Here is a 10527-nt window from a genome sequence, read left to right as displayed (position 1 = left end):
CTCTGGGAATGACCCCAAAATTAAACAACCAAGCAAATAGAATCTCCTGTCTCTCTCAGTCATGACCATGTTTTCTAGATGGATTTTCTTTGCTCTTTCATCCACTGCTTTTTATAGTCAAGAAAGAAGCCAGCATACTTGGAGGAATAAAGTTGCTTTGCTTCTTAAAATGCTAGTAAGTTTATGGGCCAGAGTTAATAGTACAGTGGGTGGAGCATTTGCCTTGCAGTCTCAGACCTACTTTAATCCTGGTGTGGCAAAAAAAAAAAAAAAAAACACTAGATTTGTGCTCTTGGGGGACAGGTGCTGTTTCACTTTAGGTTTTTGGTTTTTGGTTGTCCTTTTGTGAGGGGCCATACCTGCTGTACCATCTCTTCAGTCCTTGGTTCACTCCTGATGGCAGTTTTTGTCCTTAGAAAAGTTGTGTGTGTGTGTGTGTGTGTGTGTGTATTTATGTGTGAGTGTGAGTGTAAGTGAAACTCAACTAACACAATGACCATGGCTAACATTGCTTGGGTGCAAGTGACAAAGCAGACCACAAGCTCCTGTCTTCCATCCATTAAATATCTTATTTGATCCCCTCAACCAGTTCAGCAGAGCCAGTCATCATTTCAGCCCTCATTTGTATAGTGAAAGCAGCTGAAGTATCCAGGTCTGCTCTATCTCTAGAACCCACATCCTACCCTAAGCTCTTCTCCCATATTATAGCAGCCCAGACCTGGACCTCAAGGAGCCTTTGCTGATGGGCACTGCTCTGAAGCTATGACTGGTGCCTTGCCAGAGGAGGGGCCCTGAAAAGGGCTACAGACCCAGTGACTGAGCCAGAGAAGAAAGAGCTGCTGTTGGAGTGAGTAGTTCTGCTTTGCAAGAAGTAAAAAACTGCTTCTACTTTTGTTTGTTTGTTTGGGGCCACACCCAGCAGTACTCAGGGTTTACTTTTAGCTCTGTACTCAGAAATCACTCCTGGCAGGCTCAGAGGACTATATGGGACTATATGGGATGTTGGGGTTGGCTGGGTATAAGGCAAAAGCCCTATCCATTGTACTATAGCTTCGACCTCTCCACTTTTCTTTTTTGGAGGCTGTTTTTGTCCTTTTTTTGAGCGGTTGAGGGGATCATATGAGATATATAATGGATGGAAGAGAGAAGCTTGTAGTCTGCTTCGTCAGTTGCATCCAAGCAATTTTAGCCATGATCATTGTGTTAGTTGCGCTTCACTTACACTCACAACCTCACATACACATTAACACACATGGCCACATGCAGAGTTATAACTAGATTTACTCAGGAATTACTCCTGATGGTGCTCAGGGACTATATGAGATGTCAGGAATCAAACCCAGATTGGACACATGCAAGGCAAGTACTCTACTCACTGTACAATTGCTCCAGACCCTAAACTGAAAACTGGCTCTAGTGATAAAGCCCTGAGTTCCATTCTTAGCACCGCATGCCCTACCCACAAACACACTCCGGGATGTAGGCCTGGTGGCCCCAGATGACTGCAGAGTGGCTTGGAGTAGCCCTTACAAAACTGGCAAACTCTTCTGCCTCTTAAGAATGTAAAGAATGTCCCCTCTTCCCTTAATTTCCTTAATTCCCAACAAAGCCTCTACAAGGAAGGCAGCACGTAAGGAGAGTTCTGGAGAGAAAGTAAGGACTTCCTCTTTATTATTATGACTTTTTTTGGGGGGGGGTCACACCCAGCGGAGCTTAGGGGTTACTCCTGTTCTGCACTCAAATCGCTCTTGACAGGCACAGGGGTCCATATGGAATGCCGGAATTCAAACCACCATCTGTACTCGATTGGCTGCATGCAAGGCAAACACCCTACTGCTATGCTATCACTCTGGCCTAGGACTTTCTCTTTAGAGAGATAGAACAGATATTGATGTAACTTCAGTGGACTCAAATACAACCAAATTGATTGTGTTCAGGACCCTTCTGCTTCGGGTCCTGCCTGAAAATACAACTCCTGGGGTTCCAAGAAAAGACTGCAAAGGGTCTGAGACAAATGCTTTGCATTTGAGAGCTCCGGGTTGAATCCCCAACACTATGTGGTCTCCACACAGAGACCTGAAAGTATTTCTGAGCACTGCTAGGTGTTACTGCCCAAACCCAGCAAAACAAAATTAACTGGAAGCAGAGAGATCTCCCTGAACGATGAGCAAACCTAGGTGGTGAGATAGAATTTCTGTATAGGGCTCATCTTGTGTTTGGGGTCAAGGAGACTCTAGAGCCTAGTGAAGCCATAATTCTCTAGTTAGAATTTGCCCTATAATCTAACAGAACCAGAGCAGAGAACAGAAGCTGGAAGAACTGAGCATCTGTGGCTGAGAATAGCTGAGCACAGGCTGAAAAAGCTGCTTTGATTTTGGCTAAGTAAAAATATTTATTGTATGCATACCAAAAAGCACTGGAAAATTCTCATTTACTTGTTTTGTATTTGTGGTAGGGTAGGTGTAGGCCACACTCAGGATTTTTGGCTCTGTGCTCCTGGTAGACTCAGGGGATCATATATGAGTACTGGGGATCAACCTGATTGTGTATGTGCAAGGCAACTGCCCTACCCACTGTACTATGTCTTTGATCCCCAAATTCTCATTTTTAATGGCCTTTCTGAATTATCACAGTTTACTTTTCACTGTCTAAAAAAATTATGACTATTCTAATTTATTACATAAAGTAATAAATTGTAGTAAAAATATATCAAACAAAGAAAAACCATGGTCTATATGCTTCACACCTCTAGTGCAGGACCGTTTGATGACATGTAAGATGCACAAAAATGAGCAAGAGATGGGATGTTAACAGCGATGTGGTTTCTGATCCAGCAGCTTGGCAGGGCCTTGGCATGATTCACCTTTCCATCTATAGAGCTACAGACAGCTTTTGTTGTCTAGTACCAGTTGTCTGTGGTCTTACCCACTCCTGAGCCAAACTTGCTGCTATCCCTAGGAGGGTAACTTCTGAGCTTTCTTCTTCTTCCTCAGAGGAAAATGTGTTTGCATGGAAGGCTGAGCCCTGTCCTCAGAACTGACATCTTTGCCTAAAGAATCTGGCAGCAGGCTGGGAGATCAGTCTCTGAGGATGTCGCAACCATGCTCTCCTCAGCAAGACATGACCTCTTCCTTCTGAGCTGTGAAAACCACATGAGAGCTCAGCAGAAGTGTTGTATGGTAGACATGCAAATGTGGGCTAGCATTGTGCTGCATGTCATAGGAAGTCAAAGTTTCTGTGGGCCTGGAAGGATAGTGGCCTGCTGCCATGTGCAGCGGCAAGAGTGGCTCAGGGCCCAGGTGCCCTGGGGACCAGAAGTTCTCTGCGCTGCTTCTTCCTCTGTGATTAGTAGTGGTGGAAGGCACACAGGATCTCTTATAAATGCAGTCTTTTCAAGGAGGTGTGAGCAATAGTACAGTGAATATGGTACTTGCCTTGCATGTAGCTGACCTAAGTTCGATTCCTGGCATCCCATATGGTCCTTTAACCCCATTTGGAGTGGCCCCTGAGCACAGAGCCAGGAGTAAACCCTGAGCACTGAGTGTGGCCCCACAACAAAGGCAAAACAAATGCAGCCTTTTTATCTATAGGAAAAAAAAACACCTCAGGCAAGTTCCCAAAGGGAGAACAAACAATAAGGAGAGACCCTAGCAGGTCAGGTACCTCAGCAATGAAGGTTCTGATCTCAGAGTTTTGGGCATCATTTGCAAGGATTAGTATCTGGGAAATTTGCCTCAAGATCAGGGAGCTAAGGACAGAGCAGACCAAGCAGTAGGTCAGCTGGGACTCTGAGGACACCTTGCTCTTTCTGACCAATGTGGACCGGTCCCTACTATCTTCTGCTGCTACTCCTTGCATGGACTAGCAACACGCAGTAGTTGTCTAGGGAAACTGAAAGCTCAGTCATGGTCTCTTTTGAACTTACCCTACTCTCCCCTGCCCCTGGGGAGCCCCAGCCAAGACTGGGGTCCAGGCAGAGTAATTTCCTGGCATTCTCCCCCACACCGGTGACCTGTGACTACCCTTGTGTGGCATGCACATGTTATGCTGAGGCAAGAAACTTGCAGAACCAGCTAGAAATAGGAACCTGGAGAAGGGTCCCATCCTTCCAGCTGGCGTCAGGCAGCAGGGGATTGGGCAATGAGTTGCCTGGAAGACTCTGGGCCACAAAAGAAAATGAGAACTGGGATCCGGTTTCATCTGAGTCATGGCTAAGCTTTAAGGAGATCTGGAGCTTCAGATTCTGAGGTCAGGACCAGTGAGTGATATTGTACAAAGTTTAAAAATCTTGCTTTGCATGTGTCTGACCTGGATTCAATCCTTAGTTCATTATAAGGACCACCAAGAATCATCCTTGAACAAAGAGCCATGATAAGATGTATGGCCCCCAAACACAAAAGCAAAACCAAAACAAAATGAAAAAATAATTTTGGGGTCAGGAGGCAGAGGGACAGTGCTTCCTGTCTCGGGCCTGTCAGCTAGAAACCAGGCAGGTAGACCAGAAGTTTGAGATCATTCAGCATGAAGCTAAGGCTACTGCAGCTCTCAGCCCCCAAGCCCACACACCTCTCTGTCCTATGGAGGAAGACAGACTGTGTGTCTCCAGAAAGGAAATTTTGTTTGTTTGTGGGCCACAGTCAGTAGTGCTCAGGAGCTGCTCCTAGATCCATTCTCACACAGTGGCAGGGATCAAACCTGGGGCTCCTGCACTCAAAGTATGTCTTCCAGCTCCTCAAGCAGCCTCTATGACTGACATGAGAGTGATTCTCTTTAAAATGTTCTTTATGGAATTGGAGCAATATTGCACATGGCTGACTAGGGTTCAATTCCTGGTATCCCATTAGCAGTGACTCTCCTGACTGCAGAGCCAAGAATATGCCTTGAGCATTACCAGCTATGCCCCTCCCCAAATTAAAACAATTTAAAAAATGCTTTTTATAAAAATTGGCTTATTTGGGGCCATGCAGGATGGAGGAAACTGTAGTTGGAGCTGTCTTTGTGAAAGATGCCTCAGAAACTAGTCACTCACTCACACACACACACACACACACACACACACACACACACACACACACACACACAGCCTTTGAAAATGCTTGGTCCAGGTGGTGCTACAGAGAAACAAAAATTCTTCTGAGCCTCAGCCCTTGGAGAGTCAGTGGGTAGGGTTCTCAGAAGCCTTCCCTAGCAAAGTGAATCTTTCTTCTTTCTCAAGCTCTGTTCTAAGCACAGAAAATTGTTGAGAAAGTTCTGTATGTGCTGGGCCTCTTCTTTAGGACCAGGGAACTAAAGACTGGGAACATTTGAAGATGGCTTGATATGGAGCATATGCCCCAGTATTCTCAGGCCTTCCCCTGAGAGTTTAGCTCTGCATCGCTTTTCCTTATGCCGCTCCTTCCAGTACTTGATTGAATCTGAACCAGGCAGATTTCTGCATCAGGAAGATGAAAGAGGATAGAGATGCATCATTCTTTGCTCTTGCTATCCCCTAGAAAGCAGCTTTAAGAAATCTCTGCTGCTGGGCTATAGAGATAGCACAGGGGGGTAAGCCATTTGCCTTGCATGCAGCCACTTGCAGCCTGCACGATCCCTGATACCACCTATGGTTCTCTGGCCAGAGGGCGCTCATGGCCAGAGGTCACTCCTTAGCACAAAAACAGGAATAGCACCTGAACACTGCATGCTATGATCCAAAGCCCCAAAGAACTCACTATTACATGGCAGAGAGGGAAGGAATGTATATACTCTGTTGTTTCTTTTGCTTCTAATGACAAAAATCTCAGCAAGGGAGGGAAAGGGCATTCTTGTGACCTCATCAAAACCTAATTTCTTCCCCAAAGCTTCACCTTCTAAAACTGGCACATTGAGTTTCAACCTGAGTTTGGCAAGAAGGACAAACATTCTGCCCATAAGAGTAACTGGACATTTGGACCTAGTTTGACCTCAGTGTGAACTTGATTCTAACACTTTTTGAAGTCTCTTCTATAAAGAAAAATGTCCATATGTGTGTCCTCCACATAGAGGTGTCATCAAGAGTGACAGGGCCAGAGAGATAGTGCAGATGGCAGAGTACAAGGCTAACTTTGTGGCCCCTCTCACCAAATATGGCCCTAGTGCTTCACTGGGAGTAACCCGGCCTCTCCCAGAATGGCCTCTATAAAAGAAGTTAGGGCAGGGGTTGGAATAACTCAAAGGGCTAAGTTCATGCTCTGCACGCAGAAGTCTTGGATTTGATTCCCAGCATTGCATGAACCCCTGAGTAATCCCTGAGCTGCACTAGATGTAACCCCCCCAATCAAAAAAATAAACAAAAACATACAACTGAAGCTAAGGAGATAGCTCTGGGGGGTAGAGCTCATACCTGCTATGCACAAAGCCAAGTTCAATCATGGTCTTCATGATTCCCCTGAGCACTCCATACCCAGAAGTACCACAGGACCAGACCCAAGCATTGAGGAATCAGGCCTGCACAGCTGGACTTGAATATCAATATGAGTCAACCCCAGGCCCTCCGAGCACCATTTAGGAAGCCAAATTAAAAAGTGTGACTCTACAATAGCACAGCCGGGGAGGCACTTGCCTTGCATGCAGCCAACCCAGATTCCATCCCAGCAGCATCCCATATGGTCACCTGAGCTGGCCAGGAGTAATTTCTGAATGCAGAGTCAGGAGAAACCACTGAGCACTGCCAAATATGGCTCAAAACTCAAACAATAAAAGGTGCGACCCTGGGGCCCGGAAAGATAGCACAGCAGCGTTTGCCTTGCAAGCAGCCGATCCATGGACCAAAGGTGGTTGGTTCGAATCCCGGTGTCCCATATGGTCCCCCGTTCCTGCCAGGAGCTATTTCTGAGCAGACAGCCAGGAGTAACCCCTGAGCATCGCCGGGTGTGGCCCAAAAAAAAAAAAAAAAAAAAAAAAAAAGGTGCGACCCTGACATGTACCATCATAGCTAGCATGAGTGATTCTGGTCTTTGCAATGACAACAGCAAGGAGAAGGGAATAAAGAAGAAATTCTAGTCATCAAATGGGGCCTGCTGCTTAGAGCACAAGTATTGCTCAGACCTGGGAGGCACTGCCCAAAGGGCTTCAGAAGCTGGACACCTCTGCCACACATTCCCAGGGAAAGTGAGTAATGCAGGGATGAAGACTTCCTAATATGACCTCTTAATAAAGACAGGCCTGAGAAAGGCTGAAGTCTAGCTGAAAAGCAACCCTGTGGCACATGACCTCAAGTCAGTAACTGTCTCTTATCCAGCCCCCAAAGAATCCTCTCTCGTCACCCGTTAGCCCCATTTTTGAGCTCCAGTTTTGCCTCTTTGTCCAAATTGCTGACATTTCTCTCCACCCCATCCCCATCCCCATCCCCAGACACACACACACACCTGACTCTCCTCTCACCTGCATTATTGCTGGTGTCATGTCATTGCTGTTCAGTGTATTTCCTCCAAGATGCACTTCACCATCAAACCAACTTAAAAATGGTGACATGGCCCCCTTCCATAATCACACACACAGACATACCATATATTGCCATGCCTTTTTCTGTGAAAGCCACTTCTGCACTTGTCTAAATTCACTGAGCACTCAGGGAAAAGGACCCCTAACCTTTTTTTGGGGGGGGACCCACACCCGGCGGTGCTCAGGGGTTACTCCTGGCTATCTGCTCAGAAATAGCTCCTGGCAGTCACGGGGGACCATATGGGACACTGGGATTTGAACCAACCACCTTAGGTCCTGGATCGTCTGCTTGCAAGGCAAACGCGTGTGCTATCTCTCCGGGCCCAGGACCCTAACCTTTAAGTCTCCTTAGATGTTTTCAGCAACAGAGGAGTGGCTAAACTGTGATATATGTGTGTGTGTGTCTACATACATACATACATACATACATACATACATACATACATACACACACACAATGGAATACTATGCAGCTGTCAGGGAAAATGAAGTCATGAAATTTTCCTACATATGGATGGACATGGGAACTATTATGCTGAATGAAGTAAGTCAGAAGGAGAGAGATAGACAGAATAGTCTCACTCATCTGTGGGATTTAAGGGAAAAAATAATAAGTAATAATGCCCAGGGACAATAGAGATGAGGTCTGGAAGGACCTGCCCATGATATGAAGCTTACCACGAAGACTGGTGAGTACAGTAAGATAAGTAATTACACTAACAACTATCATACAATGGTAGTGAGTGAGAGAAATAGAATGCCTGTCTCGAATACAGGCAGGAGGTGGGGGAGGAGAGAGATGAGGGCATTAGTGGTGGAAAGGTTGCACTGGCGAATAGGGATATTTTCTTTTTTTTTTTTTTTTTTTTTTTTTTGGTTTTTGGGTCACACCTGGCAGTGCTCAGGGGTTATTCCTGGCTCCAGGCTCAGAAATTGCTCCTGGCAGGCACAGGGGACCATATGGGGCGCCGGGATTCGAACCGATGACCTCCTGCATGAAAGGCAAACGCCTTACCTCCATGCTATCTCTCCGGCCCCAGGGATATTTTCTTTATGACTGAAACCCACCTACAAACCATGGTGTTTAAATAAAGATATTACTGTTTAAAAAATGTTTCCCTTAGAGCTTAAGAAAAAATCAGTGAGCTAGTGAATAACTCTCTTGATTTGGGGGGGTTTTGGAGGGCCACACCCAGCAGTTCTCAGGTCTTACTCTGGCTCTGCACTCAGGGATCACTCCTGGCAGTGCTCTGAGGACCTTGTGTGATGCCAGAGATCAAACCCCAATCAGCTTCATGCAAGGCCTTATCCATTGTACCAACTTTTTAAGCTCTCAATCCTCTCGAAATTTCTAGTTAGAGGGATTAAAAGATTAGAAGTTCGGTTCAATCTGGGGCATCCCATATGGTCCCCTGAGGCAGGAGCGATTTCAGGAGTAACCCCTGAAGATTTTTTTTCTCTCTTATTAACCATTTTATCATGATCTATCTTTCAAGCAATCCTTGATACACTGATGCTCATCCTGCCCCAACAAAGTGAGGTAAACCAGGTCCCAAGAGGGTAATTCTGGAGTTCTTTAGGTCACACAGCAATTTAGTGGCAAAGCCAGAACCTTGAATCAGAGTATTTTTATTTAAAGTTCTTTTCATTCTGTTGGAGAAAGATAGTAAAGTATGAAGGCCTAAAGCATAGACTGACACAGTTGGGATTACTCTGATCATTCAGTATATATATATTTGGTTTGTTTTTGTTTTTTGTTTGTTTGTTTGTTTGTTTGTTTGTTTTTTGAAGCAGGGAAATTAGGAACATTCCAGTGACACTCAGGGATTATTCCTTGGTTTGTGCTCAGAAGTGACCCCTGGTGGTGATTGGGAGACCGTATTCAGTGCTGATACATAACCTGGGTCAGCTGCATGCAAGGCACATCCCTTAGTCTGTAGTATCTTTCCAGCCCCAGCAGCTCAGTGATGCAAGCAGAACCTACAGTTCATCCCAGGCCCAGTAAGACAATAGGCTTATTGTTCTCACCTTTATCATTATCCCTCTGTTCTTCCCTCTTCCTGTCAGCTCCCTTTATTTTAGAACCATGCAATTTTTTATGATGCCAGACCATTCATTCATTCTCTTCTCTCTCTCTCTCTCTCCTCTCCTCTTCTTCTTCCTCTCCTTTGTCTCTCTCTCCCCCCCCCCCCTCTCTCTCTCTCTCTCTTTCATTAGGGTAGGGGTTGGGCCATTGCTCAGGGATTGCTCTTGGTAGAACTCAGCACCGAAGATTAAACTTGCATCAGTAGCATGCAAGGCAAACACTTTACCCGCTGTAAAAATGCCAGAATATTCTTAATAAGGAACAGGTGGAAAGCTAGCAGGTTGCTGGAGAACCATCTGGGTTACAGACAATAACCCAGTGACTGTAACCACCACCTGGAGATCTAAGGTGATTTTTTTTTCTAGATTGTAGCTCTAAGGTCCAATGAACTTGAAATCAAATTAGGTGTTTTGTTTATTACTTTGCTTAGTGGAGAGTAACTAAAGAGAAACCTTCCCATTTTTGCAGGTGCTAGTTGTCTGGGTGAGTCTAATGCTGCATTCTAGGAGCTCACAAGGCAGCCCCGTGGTTTCATGATTCAGTACAACCAACAGCCATGGATGTACTGAATTTTCCCAGCAGGGAAAACCCATTTATCTGTCAGGCAACATGCAGACCTTTCCAGATAGGTCCTGGGGAAGACAGGGTGCCCAGAATCTATATCCATCCTGTTTCTCTGTTATCAAAGCAACAGCTCCAGGATCAGAAAGACAGTGCAGGAAGAGAGGCACTTGCCTTGCAAGCTGCGGAGTCAGCTGGGACAGTTTGAATCCCTGGCATCACAGATGGTCCTCTGAATATAGCCAGTGGTCACTCCTGAGCACAAAGTCAGGAATAGCTCCTCAGCTCCACTAGGTGTGGCGCCAAACCCCAACCCCTTCACCACCACTACAAAAAGTGACAGCTGAAACCAGCAGCTGATGGGATGGGGGTGAGGTGAGGTGTGGAAGTGGGAACAACATTGCTTCAGAAGCAGAAAA

Source organism: Suncus etruscus, chromosome 1 (genome assembly GCF_024139225.1).
Source record: "Suncus etruscus isolate mSunEtr1 chromosome 1, mSunEtr1.pri.cur, whole genome shotgun sequence".
NCBI lineage: Eukaryota > Metazoa > Chordata > Mammalia > Eulipotyphla > Soricidae > Suncus > Suncus etruscus.
The sequence above is the reverse complement of the archived record's forward strand: the minus strand, read 5'-3'. Positions refer to the sequence as shown.